The following is an 18,395-nucleotide window of genomic DNA, read 5'->3' as shown; positions in this document are numbered from 1 at the left end:
TCTGCATTCGCAAAAGTCTTAAAATATGGCCGGGTACATTCAAAGTGCCAAGGTACAGAAAGACCATGTCTGTGGTGCTGAGGGCCACACTCCAGGGCCAGCGTAGGGGACAGCCGGGGCACTTACTGCGGCAGTACAGAATGATTGGATGCCTTTCCTGTGAGGATATGTGCTGACTTGTTTTTCTCTTCTGATGTTCTGGGCAGTGGGCCCACTGTCATCCAGCCGCAAGGATCTCTGTTGGGATGATGGAAGAATATCCTGAAATCCTTCCATTCTGGTTTTTTCCATTTCGGAATTTCACTGTCGCTTTGGCAAACCTCCTGTCTTCCTCCCTCCTTTCTTAGAATATTCACTTTGTCCAGAATTCTATGGCTAATGCTTCATGTGTTCAGAAGACACCCAAGAGGACCCTGTCTATGGATATCACTGAGGCCAGAGGGCTCAGCAATGCAAATTAAACCTTTGTTCTAAGGGGTGGGTATTGTTTTTCTCTCTTGGCATCCTGTGCCATGTGTTGGGGGGAGGTTTTTGAGAGGCCTGGAGGTCTGAAGTTCTGGATCTGAAAGGAGGCTATTTGGTAAGCCCCACCCTAGGAATAAATCATACAGACCAAAGAGAGGTCCATTTGCATCTCAGGAGGGAGGTCCAAGCCAGGTATCCACTGGGCTGATATTTGCTCAGTGACATCTCAGCCACCTCCCCATTCACCGTGATAGGCTGCAACCTTCTTCAAGTCAAGGATGGTATGCCCGTTACTCCTGTCTTCACTTCCATTGTCTAGCAGTGCCTGACGCATGGCTCCGACAGTCAAATACTACCTGATGAAGGAATGAGTGAATACAGACATTTGTGCGCTCGGCCTCAGTCTCCTTTTCTGTTAAAATAAATGCAAGGTACTGATATGCATTGTAGACAAATCAAATGAGATCATACAACTCAAAAATGCAGCATACTTTCTATTTTAAGTGCCCTATACATGTTGGTTATTTTAATAATGATAATTACTACCCATCGAAGGGTTTCTTGACTAGTGGGCCTTTCTTTATATCTTAAAATCTCATTCTACTTGACCCTTCTCCTCAGAATTGCTCAGGGGCCAAATTCAAGCCTCTTCCTTCTGAAACTTCCTTCCCTTCTGCAGCGTCTTAGATTACATCTTACTACTGCTTCTCTTTACTAACTCCCTCCCTGAAAGAGGTGCCCATGCCAGCTACTTCTTCTTTCTCAATGCACTCCTCCTGAGTTGCCACTTGGTTACAAGACCTTTGGTATTTGTGGAGTGTTATACATTCACCCCAGAAATTATACCATGGTGTCTTCAAAACACTCAGACAAGCCATTTACCCAGAGGAGCTGAAGCACAGGTGCTGCAGCCTGGAGGTCGTGGAACTGGGATTCCAGGCTCTTCCTGCTTCACCATGGCTATGAAACTTTTTACAGTGGTCTTTGCTCTATCTGGAGGCCCCAACACCCACCCCCTTTCCTGATATAATCCTCTCCCACCTTTCTTGTGTTCCTTGGTTCAGTGGTCTCTCCCTTTTCTAACTCTGGCTGGCCCTGTCTTTCCTACTGTCACTGCTCTAACTGTATGTGTTCTACTTTGAATTATAATCATTTGGTACTTGCACTTTTCATCCCCATTAGCTTTGGAAGAATCTGAAGATACTTACTCTTTTCTATCTCTCTTTCTTTCAACCCGATTAGCAACAGAACCCGATGAAGCAAGGACTCCATATGTGCTTTTCACCAAAAACTTAGGAATAGAAACTTCCTTTTAGAACTGAGATCTTCAGTTTTATTTATTAACACAGATGTGCCGGTTGCCTGGAATCACAAACATTTCGAGTGCTATGATGTTCTTTTGGGAATAATTTATTATTACTTCTTGGTCTTTCAGTTATTATGAAAATGTAATGTAAATAGCCTGCTGTTAGTTAATTTTTGGATGAGAATACAGAGGAAATTATAGATACTGACCACTCAGAAACATCAGAGAAGCCGTGGTTGAAACTTAGCCAGGTTGGGCTGGGCAGTGACTTTCCGCAGATCTGGACCTAGCTTCAGATTTTCTCTGGACCTCCCTCCTCTCATTTCCACATCTTGACCTACCTGTTTCTTTGAACCTTACACTGGTGCTTGCCAGATAGGTAATTCCCTAGCATTTTTTTTTTATATTAAAAGGCATCGACTTCCTTTTTTTTCAAATGATGTTGAACAGAAAACTCCTATATAGAAAATGGACACAGAGAAGAGCTACTTGGGTTAAATTATGAGTTGGGGTCCTGAGCCTGGCTCAGTTGTCCTGGCATTTACCCTACCCTCCTCTCCCCAGTGACTCCAGGAAGCATTCTAGGACCTGCACACCCTCTGGTGAGAGTTGGAAACCCACAGCTCTGAAGTTCTTTCTTGACTCTCTTTAAACATATGCACTCAGCAGTAAAACTGCCTCCCTTGGAGTTGACTTCATTCATAGCAGGACGCTGGAACCTTTATCCCACCCTTGTGAATCCTTGAAAGAACTTCGATGTGACTTGCTCTACCAAATAGGAAAGTATTCTGCACAGTTATGAAAAGAAAAATAAATGCCAAGAGCAATGGAACAATGTGTTGTCCCCAGATGGCCTTTGGTATATGACAAAGAAGAAATCAGTAGAAAGAAAACAAAGTATCCCACATATATGTACATATATACATATATGTGGAATACTTTTAACGTATATTATTACATGTTACATACATATGCAATACTTTGTTTTCTTTCTTTTTCTTCTCATTTCTACTTTGTTTCTGGAAGTATTTACATTGATGGATTTATCATTATCATCATCATTATTATCATCCTCTATCAAGCCAACCTTGGATAATTGATTCAACTGGTCATAGAGTTGACTCAGGCTTCTGAGAGAAGGCTGACAGCTCATATGTGTCATTCGGGCAGGATGACAGCCACATGAATCATGCTGCTCTGGGTGGGCGGTTATTAGCAACCTTCTCCTACCCTCGTGGGTTGAACGATACAGAGAGAAGATCATCATTTTTGAGTATGTGCTGGTTTTAAAAAGAAATCAAGGGGCAGTGCCAACGTGGCTATGTCTTGTAGAGAAAGGCAGGCCTGGGTTTAAATCCAATAGTCATGGTTGACTGTGAGGTCCTAGGATGATTTACATAGACTACTGAAGTCTGAGCTTCATGTTTTATCAAAGAGAGTGATCCTACTCATTTCATAGTGTTCTCTTCAGGGTTAAATGCAATATGTATAAGGAACCTTGCACAGGTCCTAAATAGCTAGCCCTGTGGAATTAGAGTGTTGGCTTAACATTTCGTTTGCATACCTTGACATGGACTTGAAAACCAAGAGAAGTTAAATGTCAATCCTGAGGTCATATTTAAATGTGTTTGTGGTAATTTATTGTATGTGTTCTCTGCTTTCATCATGTCACTGGGCTTCTCAAATCCTCTGGGAAGGACTTTTTGTAATCTCTTCATTACAGAAAGTCGTAATATCTTAGAACTCAAACAGACCTTTGCTGACATCTGGCTTTTTTTCCTTACTTTACAAATGAGAATTGGTGAGTTGTTTCCTTGATGACCAGGATGCGTCCCCAGCACCTGGTCCACTTTCTGGCTCAGGTGTGTGCTTGACAGTCCTGCAGATCTCAGCTGCCTTGCAGTGTGAGCCAGGACTGCTGTCAGCTTTACATAAGAGTATACATGGCGAATAGTAGCTTCAACTCCTGTTAACTAGCCTGGAGGTGACTAGTGACCGGACGTTAAAAAAAAAAGAAACTTATAACAAAGGATTGACTCCCTGTTTTTTAAATGAGCATCTGATCCTTATCTCACCAGTTCCCTTTGCTGTGGATTGGAAGAGAAAATAGGAAAACCCAAGCTCTCTGAATACAGGAACTTTGGCTGTATGATGCCAGGGCCCCCTCTGCAGGAGTCTGAGCCCTACCTCAGTCCAGATCTGAATCAGGGTCTGTAAAGAGCTGAGGTTCAGGGTAGAGTTATTCTTTGCCATCCTTAGCTATTGCCTTGTTGTCACATTGTTGTAGTAGAATAACCACAGCTCCCAACATCACATCTGTGTTCAGGGCAGAAGAAAAGAGGAGTACAGCACCAGCCAGTTGTCTTCCTCGTCTGTTCTTTTTTAATAGAAAGAAAATCCTTCCAGAAGCCTCCCAGAATATTTATTCTTTTATTTCTTAGTCAAAACAGGGTTACCTAGAGGACCATCCTAGAAGAAATGCTGGAGAATGAATAATCGTCTTCTTTTCCCCAATCTTAATAGTCTGAAGCAGGCACAAATGTATACTCCAAGGCATGGGGTGGCCTGAGAATGAAAAACTCTTGGGTTAGACAGTCCCTGCCATGTTTGGGAGAAGCCCCTGTTGGTGTGAATTGGCTCTGGGACCTTTGCCATGTCCCTTTATCTCCACTTCCAGGATGTGTGTGTTTCACCCTCCAGGCTGTTGTTTTGCATTTGGAGGAAGGCGTTAGCTTCTGGGGCTGTGGGTGTCTCAGGCACTGCAGTATAGCACTGGGTTGTTGAACTCATAGGCTTTGAAGCCAGACAGTCTATGGAATCTTCCATTCCCAGCTCCGCTGCTTACTAGCCATGTGCCTCTGAGCAAATTATGTCCCTTACCTGTGCCTCAGTGTCCTCATCTGCAAAATGTAGGTATTGTGTCTGCCTTCTAGTAATAAATGTGATAATGAATGGAATGGATAATGAATACAAACTGCTTAGCATGATGTATCACCCAAAGTAAGGGCTTAAACTATTGATACAACAACAACAAAAAAAACAGTAGTTAATCCTTACAGGATGCTTCCTACGGGCTGGCCTCATTCACAGTGCTTTGCATATATTAAATCAGTTCATCCGTATCGCAAATTGAGGAGGAAAGTTCTATGGTTCTATTCATTTTACAGCTGATAGAGCAGAGTACAAGGATGTATGAAGTAACTCCCTTAGGCCGCCTGGGATTTAAAGTGATGCTTTCTGGACCCAGGGTCCATGGCCAATCTCTATTTTAAAGTGACTCACAGACTTTCAAAGGGGGCCTGCTTCTTAGCTCTCCAGTTCTCTTTGCTGTAGATTGGAAGAGCAAACAGGAAAACCCAAGCTCTCTGAATATAGGAGCTTTGGTTGCACAATGCCAGGGCCCCCTCTGCAGTAGTCTGAGCCCTACTTCAGTCCAGATTGGAATCAGGGTCTATAAAGAGCTGAGATTCAGAGTGGAGTTATGCTTGAAGAGGATGAGACAGAGAAAAACTGGCCATTCATCATCATCATCCCACCAGTTTGAGTATTGAATCAATACAGCCTGTGTTTCTCATGGTCGGCTGGTCCTTGAGACTGTTGATAAGGCGTTAGAGAGCTTCATGGTTGTTGATAATCTGAGGAAAGCCCTCTCTAGTGACAGACTGTCACGGACATGGAAGATTTTTTGAAGTGCCTTTTCAATTTTATGAGTTCAGGATCCTGCAGCCCTGGAGATTTATAATTGTCCCTGCCACTGCTGTTTCGTGCCTTCTTCTAGTTTCTGCCTTGTTTATCTGGTTGTCTTCCCTCATAGCATTCTGGCAATTGTGAAAAGTGGTTCTGAAAAAATATCAACAAATCCTCTTACTGCCCGAGAACTGACACTTTTGGCGACTACTGATGTTTATGGCAAAATAGCCTGAGTCCTTTAATATCCTTCTTTGATTGTTCTACCAGCTACGATTCCTGCAAATCCCTGTCATTCTTCATCACAAAATTATAGAGGAACTGTGATCATAAATTTCCCCAGGTCCTTTTGCTCTGGGCTGATTTGGGGACGGGGAGTGGGAGTGCTGCATGGATTCAGACGCCCAGCCTCTGCTGTATTCCCTGGGCTTGCCTGTGTAGGGAATTTCACACACAGGCACTGTGTGGCCACCAGTACATGCTGGCAATTTCGCAAGTCAGAAATCCCACACTTCACTTTGCCTCTGCTTAAATTAGCCATGTGCTGCTGGAAAATTATCATTTGCTACTCCCTCTGAATTCAGCGTAACTTCTACAACAGCACAGAACTAAATGAGCTCCTAAATCAGGGGTCAGAGTACATTTTCTGTAAAGGGCTAGATAGATGGTACATATTTTAGGTCTTCCAGGCCATATGGTCCCCGACTTAACTACTCAAGTCTGCTTTTATAGTGAGAAAGTGGCCACAGACAATACATAAATAAATGGCTGTGTTCCAATAAAGCTTTATTTACAGAAACAGACCGTGGGCCAGAGTGGTAGTAGATTTGGTACCAGGAAGGAAGCATGGAATCCTCTGGACACATGTACTAACTCTTTTGATCTAATGGCCATCCGTGTCAAATCCAGGAAATATTTTCAGATTCTTTCTACTCTGCTCCTTCCTCCCCAAAGCAACCTTGACCATCTTATTTCAGGCCATAACCCTCTTACCTGGATTATCCAAGTTTCCCACCTTGCCTCAGATCTCCATCTTCTGATGTGTCATTTTGACTCCTTACAGACTGAAATTATTTGTGAATTTGTTCACTTAATAAATATTGAATTCCTCATGTGACAGGTTACCATTGTGTTAACTCTTAAGGCTTTAAAGGTAAACAGAAAAAAGGCAAGGTTCCCACATTCACAGAACTTATAATTTAGTATGGGAATATGTAAGTTTGCTACTATGTGCTCATAAGAATGTATGCTTTGTTTATTTATTTATTTGAGATGGAGTCTCGTTCTGTCACCTAGGCTGGAGGGTAGTGGCATGATCTCAGCTCACTACAACCTCTTCCTCCCAAGTTCAAGTGATGCTCATGTTTCAGCCTCTCACGTAGCTAGATTACAGGCGTGTGCCACGTCCAGCTAATTTTTTTTTTTTTTTGAGATGCCATCTAGCTCTGTTGCCCAGGCTGGAGTGTAGTGGCGCAATCTCAGTTCACTGCAACCTTTGCCTCCTAGGGTCAAGTGATTCTCCTGCCTTAGCCTCTCAAGTAGCTGGGATTACAGGTGCCCATCAGGGTGCCTGGCTAATTTTTTGTGTGTGATTTTAGAAGAGATGGGATTTTGCCACGTTGGCCAGGCTGGTTTTGAACTCCTGACCTCATCCAATCAGCCTGCCTCCTTATCCGAAAGTGTTGGGATTACAGGCATGAGCCACTATGCCTGGACAAGAATGTATACTTTATATATGAAATGGATGATTGTTGTAAATCCTATAAAGCATAAAGGATGATAAAAATCCTTGTAAAGTGAAACATGAATGTCAGTTTCCTGCTGCAAAGCCTTCAGTGACTCCCCTGTGCCTGGTGGAGAGTCACCAGCTCAGTGTGAACAAGGATCACCACTGGGGCTTGGTGGCGCCATGCTCATCATCTACATTCTGTCTTGTGAAATTGGCTAAGTCTCAGGGAGGGCTTGGGATCTGAAATTTTAGCAACCATCTGGGGTGATATTGAGGCAGTTGTATGAGTATCACATCTTGAGAAACTCCAGCCTAGACACTGTGACAATATGGCCCTGCAGTGGCTCACAGTACTTTCCATGGCCTACACCATCTCTAGCCATCTCTGCCATGGTTCTCTCATACCTGCTCAGTGTTGGAGATGCCTGTTGCCACGCCCCATTTCCCACACCTCCACACCCTTCCCTCCCTCTGTGTGTCCGCACACACTTACATCCCATATCCCCTTCCTTTTCTTCTGGCTCCCGCTCGTCGTCTTAGGTCTAGTGTGGAGAGTTGCTGGCCATCCCTTCTCTTTTCTAGAGGCATTTCTCCTATTCGTTTATCACCTATGGTTTTAATTCCACATGTAAGGCTTTGTTGTTGTTGTTGTTGTTCCTTTTATTTTTCTTTCACATGTTCTTTGTTGTCCCAGTTTTGTTCTCCCCAAAGCTTCCCAGGATGATTTTCTTCGTCCTTCCCCCGTTTTATCTTTCCATGTCTGCGGTGAGAGAAATGGGGTATGACTCCAGGAAGGGAGCGTGGTTTCTGTCTCCACCATCCGGTTTTCCCTTCGTCTTACTAAGTACTGATGTATGTAGAGCATACCAGTGAGGCCTTTGCTTTCCCTTACAACATGAATGTCCTTTTCATCTTCTCTTTGATAGAGAAAAAAGTGCTTCTAAAGAGGATCAAGGGAATATGGTGGAAATCACCATTTGGTGTATATTTTAGTAATGATGAGTCCTAGGAAAGCTTTAAAATGATCTTGTTTTTTTCCAGCTGGAGGCATAATCATTACATAGGAATTGATAGAGCTGCCTATAGAAGAGCCAGATAAATCTACCACCCACCAGCCTCATGACCTTGTGGGCAGGGATTTCCCACTTAGGCATTAGATAATGCCTTCTCCCTAGGCTGGGAGCATGGATTACACTGAAGGAGCAAAACACAGAAGCTAAGACCCTGTCCTAACCTTGTAGTCTCCCAATGAAAATAATTCCTCCCCACTCCCTTCACCCTCCTTAGAAATGGGACTTGTTTTTGGCAAATTGCAAATCTGCAGTTCAAAGATACAAAGAATTAGGAAGATTACCTGACTTTGTAAATTGCAATTAGCTCTTAGTTCATTTTGATGACTTCAATGTCAGTGAAGCCAAAATATTTCGGCTATATACCCAGTGATATTTGTGAGGATTTAAAGTCTACATCTGGGGATTTTCACAGTTTTGTTGTGTTTGGGTGATTGTGTCGTTCAAACCATAACATAAGGGAGACCTGTTGAGTCCTTGTGGGCTGCCAGTGATATGTTGGTGACTTGTTCACTCAGTCTTTCAACACATGTACTGACCACCTACTATGTGCTGATATTACATTCAGTCCTCACGTACACTTCTGAGTAGATCATTTATTTTTCCCATTTATAGAGACAGAAATTGAGGCTCTGAAAAGTCATACACAAAGGCAGACAGCTTGTAGGTCTGGATCTAGCATATGGAGGGTGTAGATCTGATTTCAGAGCCTGTACACATAACCACCATTCCTGGCCTTCCAAACCAATCCAGCAGGACTCAGCCACTGCAATAGCTGTCTACAGCATGAATTATGTGTGAAGGCAGGTACTTAGAAACTGTACCACCATAGTGGTGATGGATCCCTTGCTGATTCCCATCTCTTCCCATCCTTTTATTCACCCATCCATCTATTCATCCATCTGCCCACATACCCACCTACCCATCCATTCACAAGGAGAATAATGCTAGACAAGAAAGAACAGAGCCAGAATGTAGAAGCAGTTGATCTCTTGGGCCTAGATATTTATTTCTTCCTCAGTTGTCTCTTCCATAAAATGGGGGTTATTATGGTAATAATCAAAACCTACATTTTAGGTTTGTTTTAAGGATCAGATTAGGTAATACATGGAAAGCTCTCAGAATGATGTCTGGCACTTTATAATTATTAGGACATTGTTATTGTTTATTATTATGTCATCTGTATTATGCTTCATTTTGCATCGTTGGCTAGAATCTTAAGAGATGCTGTCAGACCAAGTACTTGGAATGTGAAGAATATGAAACCTTGGTTAATTTGGACTTTAGTGACTTTGAAATCTATGACAATTGTGCAGCCCAAGGTCCCACTGCAGTTTACATTTCTCCTATCTGTGATGAAAGAGAATTTGCTGAGTAAACAGGCAGAGCTAATGTAACTGCTTGGAGACGTATTTAACCTCCAGAGTACTTTGAAAGGTCCTATGTGCCAGCAACACTGTATTTGTTGGATTTGATGCCATCTTACTTTTACATTAAAATAGATCCCCCAAGGACTTCCTCTTTCTGAAGGTCACAAAATTACGCTCAGTTCCCACATTTACCGTCTCAATGGCTTGAACACATCTTTCAACCAATTTCAGCTAAGTTCCCTAATTTATAATTCAGTGTTCATCTGTTATCTTACGATTTAAGTGAGAACATTGACTCAATATGTTTGTTGAATGTCTACTACATGCCATGCCCTGGGCTGAGGGATAGTGACACGAAGGTGAAAAACTGTGGACAGAGTTCTTGTTCTCGTGGAGTCTGCAGCATTGTGGGCAACACAGGCTGTGCATGAGACAAGGAGCAGATGCCTGGTGCACAGTAGGTCCGTAGTAGTTCGTTGTTTCCATCCCTTCTGATTCTAAATTTAGTGGAACTCTCTGTGTGAAGCCACAATAGCATGAAAGTGAGACTCCTCCGGATGGACAGAAACAAATCTATGTTTACAGAATCCTGCCCCCGTCGTCGACTTTTAAATTAAGACCTGAGTGATGGGGGAAGAAAGATTGCAGAGTGAGGCTTTAGTACTAGCCCTGGTTCTGCAGTTATTTACTCTGCAATATCAAGACAATATTAGAATATGTTTGGCCTCCATTTCTTCCTCTGTTTAGTGGGTGGTTCAAATAGCTAAACTCCCAGGTTCTTTCCAGGAGAAGATGCTGGGATTTGACAGTTATTTTGTAACCTCTGCCAGCGGCGCTAAGACTCTAATATCCCTCAAAAGCCATCACTTAAGGGAGGCATCTAGGGCAGTCATTTTCCATTTGACGAATGAAGGAGAAAATGGGTCACTGAAACATGGCTGTGTTCCAGCCATCCACTTCACATGTACCTGATCCCATTTTTTGGCCTGGAGAATTGGCCTTTGAAGAGAACCTTGGCCAAGTCCATGGCTTAAACACTTAGGCTGCTTTTCAAAAGGCATTTTCAAAATTACTCTTTTTTTTTTTTTTTAATTTTAAAAGCAGTGGAATTAAAGGGAGTTTTTGTGCAATTACCTTCCTTTTTACCTGCCTTATTCTCTTCTCCTGCATCCGGTCTGGACTAACTCAGTGACCCACCCCGGTTCTGGGAGTCAGTGTATGAGTTGCAGGCATCGCTCGACTATCTATATTACCTTGGGGAAAACCACACACTCTCCCCAAGAGTCAGATTTTTCTTTAGTGAAATAAGGAGAGAGTAAGTTTGGCAAAAGCATAGCAAAGATCCTTTTACTTTATGAGGATTACATAATTTAATCTGCCCTCACCTGATGGAGTCAGTAGTATTATTATCTTCACTATATAGGTACTGAAGCTGAGGTCCATCAAGTTTAAGTAACTTGGAAAATGTCACAAAAATAACATGTAGGGTGCTGAGATTTGAACCTAGGCAGCCTGACTCCAAGACCTGCTCTCTGGACAACCGTCTTCTATTGTTTCTAAAAAGGGGGCTAAGAACAGCAATATGAGCCCTGCTGATTCTATGGAGTGACCTGGACTCTGGACCCTGACCCTTAACTGTATGTGGTACCCTGGCTTCTGCTTATTTTTTGGGCTGATCTACAGCATTCTGCTAGTTGAGCAAATCCCCAGCTACAAGAGAAAGCTTCTTGTTGTTTGTGGAGGTGAGGGAGTCTGGGACCAGCAGGGAAGGGGCATATACTTCTCTTACATCATGAAGATAGTCATTTTGCCTCTTTTTTTTTTTTGTCACTTGGACCTATGTGAGAGAAGGCAGGGGCAGGAATTTGTTAGAGTGCCTACAGTAAATATTCTTGTATAAATAATAGGTATTTACATATGGAATATTTATTGATAACCTATCAGCACTCCTCCAAAATGAGCATCTGTTTGTAATGTGAACTTTTCACAAGTGGGATTTCTGAAAGTGGACAAAAAAGCTGACGTCCCCATAGTAGGCAATGATGTTACAGAGATAATGACAGCAGGCCTGAGAGTGCCTTGGCTTTCAGTCTTACAGACTTGCATCTTTCCCGAAACTCATTTTTAACTTCTGAGTGCTGTCCAGCTGCTGAGATGCCCCTCCATGATCCCCACTTTCTGATATTGTATTCTATCCATGAGCTACTAGTCTTCTCCCACCTTAACCCACATAACTCCTAGGACATTGTGGAGATGACAGAGCTGAACTTCCACGGGTAGCTCACAGGAGGTGTAGCTTCCTCCTTCTTGTCTTGGATCATTTGCTCTGGCCAAACCAACTGTCATGCCATGAGGACACCTAGGCCATCTCATGGATGGGTGCGCAGGAAAGCTAAGGCACCTGCCACCAACCAGCACTACCTTGCCAAACAGAGGAATGAACATTCTGAGCATGGATTCTCCAGCCCCAGTCGAGCCTTGAGATGACAGTAGCCCTAACTGACATTTTGACTGCAACTTAATGAGAGACCCTAGACTAGAGGATCCAGCTAAGCCACTTCTGAATCCCGTGTCCACAGAAACTGTGAGTTCATAAGTGGTTATTGTTTATAATTGCCAAGTATCTAGGTAATTTGTTAACCAGTGTAGATAATTAATACAGTGTAGTGACATGGAAAAGACACAGAAGGATGTCTGGAGCGAGCGCCACTTCTCTGTGTCTTGGTGTGCACACTTTTGTTTTTCCTGGGCCTCTCAGTCCTACTCTTTATCTGTAGATTGTGGTCACCTCCACTTTTGAAAAGCGGATTGGGGCCAGGCACGGTGGCTCACACCTGTAATCCCAGCACTTTGGGAGGCCGAAGTGGGTGGATCACCTGAGGTCAGGAGTTTGAGACCAGTCTGGCCAACATGGTGAAACCCTGTCTTTACTAAAACTACAAAAAGTAGCCGGGTGTGGTGTCCTATCTCAGCTACTTGAGAGACTGAGGTGGGAGGATTGCTTGAGCCTTGGAGGTGGAGGTTGCAGTGAGCCGAGATCATGCCACTGTGTTCCAGCCTGAGCAACAGAGCAAGACTCCATCTCAAAAAAAAAAAAAAAAAAAAAAAGAAAGAAAAAAGAAAAGAAAAAAGAAGATAGGGTGGATGAAATAAGAAATTGTGGGGCATAGTATAATAAAATTAATATTGTTTTGTGACTTTTATGCCTACAAAGTGATTTTTTTTATTTTGTCTGCATTTAAATGCAACTTATATTAATTATATAAATTATGGGCAAGGTGAAAAGGAATAAAGGAGAAAATATGGGCTGTGCCATGAGCCATCATTTTTCTAATATATTAAATCTCACAGACTGTACCAAAATGTCTCGAAACATCTCTCATTCCTGTATTTACCCATTCATTTGTTTGCCCATCCATCTATAAGTCCATCTTTTTACCAAATATTTGTGGACATTTATCTGTGTCAGGCATTGTTGGGGATGCTGGGGGTAGACTGCTGAATAGTACGGATTCCCTGGCTTTAGAGGAGCACACCTGTAGTGAAAGAAAAGAGGAGTCATTCAAAGATTAGTAAACATGCTCATAGCAAACTCTTTATTCCAGTTGACGAAAGCATTAGTTGCCCTTGCACTGAACACCTCAAACCTCTGTGTTCATTTGGTTCCCTGTGATTTTTCACCATGCAAGCTTGTTCATAGGAAATTCTGCTGTAGGGGTTGTCCCCTTACTCTGAATGTCCCCAGGTGACTCATAGGACATCTGTACTCAGCATGTATAGCTACTGTCGCTTCTTTTTCATCCTTCAAGACCTTCTCCATTTTTAGGATTTCTTCAAGTATCTTCTTGCTGTCCAAGTAATTGCCGTTTGTTAAAATCCAAGAACCGTTTCAATAACTTCTACCCCAATAACAACATGGCATATGCAACAAGAAGTGTGTCAGTCAAGGTTCTTGGTAGCAAACAAGAATGCAACTCAATCATCTTCAACAAAATGGGAATGGTTTGGAAGAATATGAGGGAATTGCTGAATTAGTAACATGGTAGAAATTTAGTTCAGAACTGAGCAGAAGCTGCAGGGACCAATGAGGCTAACGGGCAGGGTTTATAATTAGTCAAGGCTATCCCGTTGGATGAGCAGGGCCTGTGTGCTAGTCTGTAGCCATTTTTTAAAAGCCGTAGAATATGTTGGTTCGGACAGCAGACACTGGGGCCAGACTGCCTGGATTTGTATCATAGCATGTCATATATTAGTTGTGTGATAATTGTCAAATTACTTAAACTTTATGGGCCTCAGTTTTATTGTTTATGCAGTTGAGACAATAATTGTACCAATTTTATCAGGTGAGGTGTAAATTAGATAATTCACATAGTTTAGTACAGTGTCTAGGACACAGGCAGCACTCAATAAATGTTTGCATTATTGCATCATTCCTTCAGGATAGAAGATGACTGACAGATCCTGAGTCAACTGCTAATGAGCCCTTGCTGAGTAAGGAAAGAGAAGGATCTTTGGCATCCCAAAGACCATAAAACTCAACAATAAGAATGTAACCAACCAGATTACAAAGTGAGCCAAAAATTATAACAGACACTTCACCAAAGAAGATGTACAGATAACAAATAACCATATGAAAAGATGCTCCACATCATAGTTCATCAGATAGATGTCAATGAAAACAGCAATGAGATACCACCACACATCTATCAGAATGACCAAATCCAGAACATCAACACCACTAAATGCTGGCAAGGATGGAAAAAAAAATAGGAGCTCTCATTCATGGCTGGTGGGAATGCAAAATAATATAATTCCTGTGGAAGACAGTTTGACCATTCCTTACAAAACTAAGCATACTCTTACCAGGCAATCCAACAATTGTGCTCCTCAGTATTTACCCAAAGGAGTTGAGAACATATATCCACACAAAAACCTGCACATGTATGTTTATAGCAGTTTTATTCATAACTGCCAAAACTTGGAAGCAATCAAGATGTCCTTCAGTAGTTAAATAGATAAATAAACTGTGCAGCATCCAGACAACGAAATATTCAGGGCTGAAAAGAAAATGAGCTGTCAAGCCATGAAAAGACATGGAGGAAACTTAAATGCATATTGCTAAGTGAAAGATACTAGCCTGAAAAGGCATAGCTTTTCCTTGACATTCTGGGCAAAGAAAAACTATGGAGATAATAAAAATGTTAGTGGTTGTCAGCAGGTAGAGAGGGAGGAAGAGGCAGAACACAGGATTTTTAGGGCAGTGAAACTACTCTGTATGATACCATAATGTTGGATGCCATCATTATCTATTTTTTTCAAACCCACAGATTATATGATATGCCTGTATATCTAGGGATTGAACCAATAGAAAGTATAACATCTAGAGTTCAATCAAGAATGAATCCTAATGTGAACTCAGAACTCTGAAGGATTGTGATGTGTCAATGCAGGTTCATCAGTTGTAACACATGCACCACTCTGGTGAGAAATATTGATAATGGGGGATGTTCTGATGTGTGGGGATGGGGGCTTTATGGGAAATCTCTGTACCTTCTTCTTAATTTTGCTATGAACCTAAAACTGTTTGAAAAACATGAAGTCTTAGAAAAAAAAATCTGAGCGGATTCCTCTGTAGCTTCAATAGGCTTCCAATGCACTCAGCAGAGTTTGAATCCTGAAGTTGGTCTTGGCCCTGAGTGGTGGGCCCCTGACTGCTCCCCAAGTTTCAACTTAGACGACCACCCCTTCATATTGGTTACTGCTGCTGCTTCACTACCGCCCCTCTCCCCATGTCCAACCACTCTCACCTCAGCCATTTGACAGCTCTGAGCTCCATCCTCTCTCAGAGCCCTTCTTCCTTCTGTGGGATCCTCTTTCTGGAACACTCATTTCTCTCCCTCCTTGCTCCTTGGATCTCAGCTGTAATCCGGGCCGGCCTCAATCCCTTTATGGCACTTTGGAGCGGGTTAGTTTCCCCAGCACGAGCTCTCTTAGCAGCTTGTGCTTGTCTTTTATTCTACTTAATACAGTTGTAATGAATGAATTATTTATGTGAGAAGCATTTGAATGCCTTTCACACCCATTTGTAAGTTCTTTTTCATCATGTATCCCTGGTGCTTGTCTGATAGCAGCTACTCAGATAATTTTGTATTGTGAGTAAACCTGGGCCTGATGTGGCCTCAGTTTATTTATAGTAAACATATTAGATAATTGTTTAAAAGAAATGACAATTGGACTGTATCAGCAATACAATGGAAGACATTGAAATATGTATTTACTCTCTTGAGAAAAGATCTCCCAAATGAAGATTAGTGTGTAAAGAGGGGTTCCCGTAAAATAGAGAAGATCATCTTTTAAATCCTGGTTTTCTCTCTCCCTCTGCTCTTCTTAGTAATCTCCATGGAAACAGCTACTATCTTCCAAGAACTTTTTTTTTTCAGATTCCTAGCTTTTTTTTTTTTTTTTTTTTTTCCGTGTTAGGTTTTCCAGAGGAACAGAAGAAAGGTATAGGCTTGTGTGATTATGAAATATATTTCATAACATAATATGTTAGTTTCATGATATTATTATATGAGATCAGGGATTGGTTCATGTGATTATGGAGGCTGAGAAGTCCCAAGATCTTCAGTTGGTGAGCCAGAAGTCCAGGAGAGCTGATGGTGCAGCTCCAGTCCAAGTGCTGGCTGGCTCAACACACAGGAAGAGCCGATGTTTTAGTTTGAGTCCAAAGGCTGGAAATAAGTGATATTCCAGCTTTTACAGTAAGGAAAAGATCCTTGCTAACTAGGTCCACTCTTATGATCTAGCTGAACCAAGGTTTCAAGCAATCTAAGGAAAAAATGACAGACAGGAGGAGTCTACCCTTATACTTGGAAGGGGTAGTCTTTCTGTTCTACTAGGGCCTTCAACTGATTGATGTGACCCACTTACATTAGGGAGGGCAATCTGCTTTACTCAGTCCACCAGTGCAAATGTGCATCTCATCCAAAAGTCCCCTGCCCAACACACTGGGAATAAAGTTTGACCAAATATCTGGGCACCCCATAGCCCAGGCATGTTGACCTAGAAAATTAACCATCATACCTTCCCCAAACAATTCTGACACCCACCCCAAGTACTTTTTCTTTTTTTTATCTGACCTCTCTATCCCTTCTCTGCTCTCTGCCATATGACTTCTCTGCTTTCTTATTTTTTTCCTTAGAGTAGCTTGAGGCCTTGATTCAGCTTGCCAAATTAGATCATAGGATCTAGTAAACAAGGATCTTCTACTTCCTGTGAGAAGAGGGTGGTTTGGAGCCCTAAAGAGTATGGTCACGTATGATACAGAGGATGTTCTGTGATCACTGATATTCACAACAACTTCCCCAGCACTCTGTCCGTTTACCCTTCTTTGTCTTCATATAACCTGAGTCTTACCTGACATAAAGTACATTTCTTTGTTACTGCTATTGTTGTCTCTACAACAGGAGGGTTCCATACTTCCTGTCTTGGGTTTGCTCTCTGATTCCCAGTGCTGGAAATAGCCCTTGTCCCTCAGTCAGTGCTTAGTAAATACTTGCTGAGGGAATTAATTTGCTGAATGACAATTTGGAAAATAAAGATGTCTTGGATTAACTAACTAGCAATTTTGTTTGTGTGAGTTCAGCCTTTCAGGTTTGATGTAAGATTTTGAAAAATGTCTTTTTTTGTTTGCTTTTTGTTTCCTGCTTTTGTCCTTCATAGTGAAAGATCCAGGTATTTAAGTGGACCCCATATAATGCTGACTTCATGAGTGCAGATCATATTTTCTGGCTCCTTTTTGGAGAATGTCTTTGGAAGCCATAGGATCTGGTAAAAAGAAAGAAAAAGAGAAAAAGAAAAGAATATTTGAATGGATAGATCAGACTTCAATTTCTGTCTCAATAATCTATTATTTCTGGAATATTAATTTCCTATTTTATTTGGGGGGATTGATAAAATCTGCTTTACCCAGATGTGATGAGCAATGAGGCTTTTATGGCCTGGCATTAGGGTGGATTGTGGACTATTTCTGTCCTCTGCACACAACTCCACAAACATACAGCCTTGAGATAGGACCTATTGGGGTCTTTACATTCCATTTAATGCAAGCCTTAGGGTGAGTCCTGACTCATCAGTAGCAGCAGCCTCACTGGGGCTGTAATATCCTAACTTAATTAAAGACAAGCCATCCTCGCATAGAGGGATGAGGAGGTGCAGGCATGTTCTCCTGACAACCATCACGTAGTCCTTTCTGATTTGTCAGTGGCATTGCATTAAAATCGATCCGTTTCCCAAACTCCATTGCTGTCCTTGTCTTATCAAATTATAGACACAGCTAGAGCACATCAGTCCTTCCCCCTGGGAGTGGGAACTCCTCAGCACAGCAGGGCTTTCTGATACAATGCGGTTTGCTTGGAATTCATTACTCAGGGGACTCGGCGAATTGAAGATCTATTACTTTTTACATTCTGCTTTCTGTGGAGTGCCTGACATAATGTCCTGGCTACTCTCCAGAATGTTTTTGATTGTTTTTGTCCTCCTCTCTTTCTTTCTGTTTTTATTTGCTTGGTTTTATTTTACTTTGTGTTTGGTGGTAGAAGTCAGGTTGAGACAACACAGTGGAAAAAATAGTAACTCTAGTTCTCTGAGGTCTAACCTAAGTCTTAGCTACATCCTGTCACTTGACATTTTGAAACCCATTGAAAGAGGACGATAAACAGCATTCATTTTAAAGGATGTTGTATGTGCCTGACACATAGTAGTAGGTG

General features: G+C 42.1%; 1 long non-coding RNA gene across 1 annotated transcript in view; it reads left to right on the top strand.

Moving 5' to 3' along the window:
- The window catches only part of LOC117079152, a 36,649-nt gene that overhangs the window by 12,756 nt on the left and 5,498 nt on the right, over positions 1–18,395 (top strand). The window lies entirely within an intron of this gene.

This window comes from Trachypithecus francoisi, unplaced genomic scaffold, assembly GCF_009764315.1.
Source record: "Trachypithecus francoisi isolate TF-2019V2 unplaced genomic scaffold, Tfra_2.0 Lachesis_group7, whole genome shotgun sequence".
Classification (NCBI taxonomy): domain Eukaryota; kingdom Metazoa; phylum Chordata; class Mammalia; order Primates; family Cercopithecidae; genus Trachypithecus; species Trachypithecus francoisi.
The sequence above is the reverse complement of the archived record's forward strand: the minus strand, read 5'-3'. Positions and strand labels throughout refer to the sequence as shown.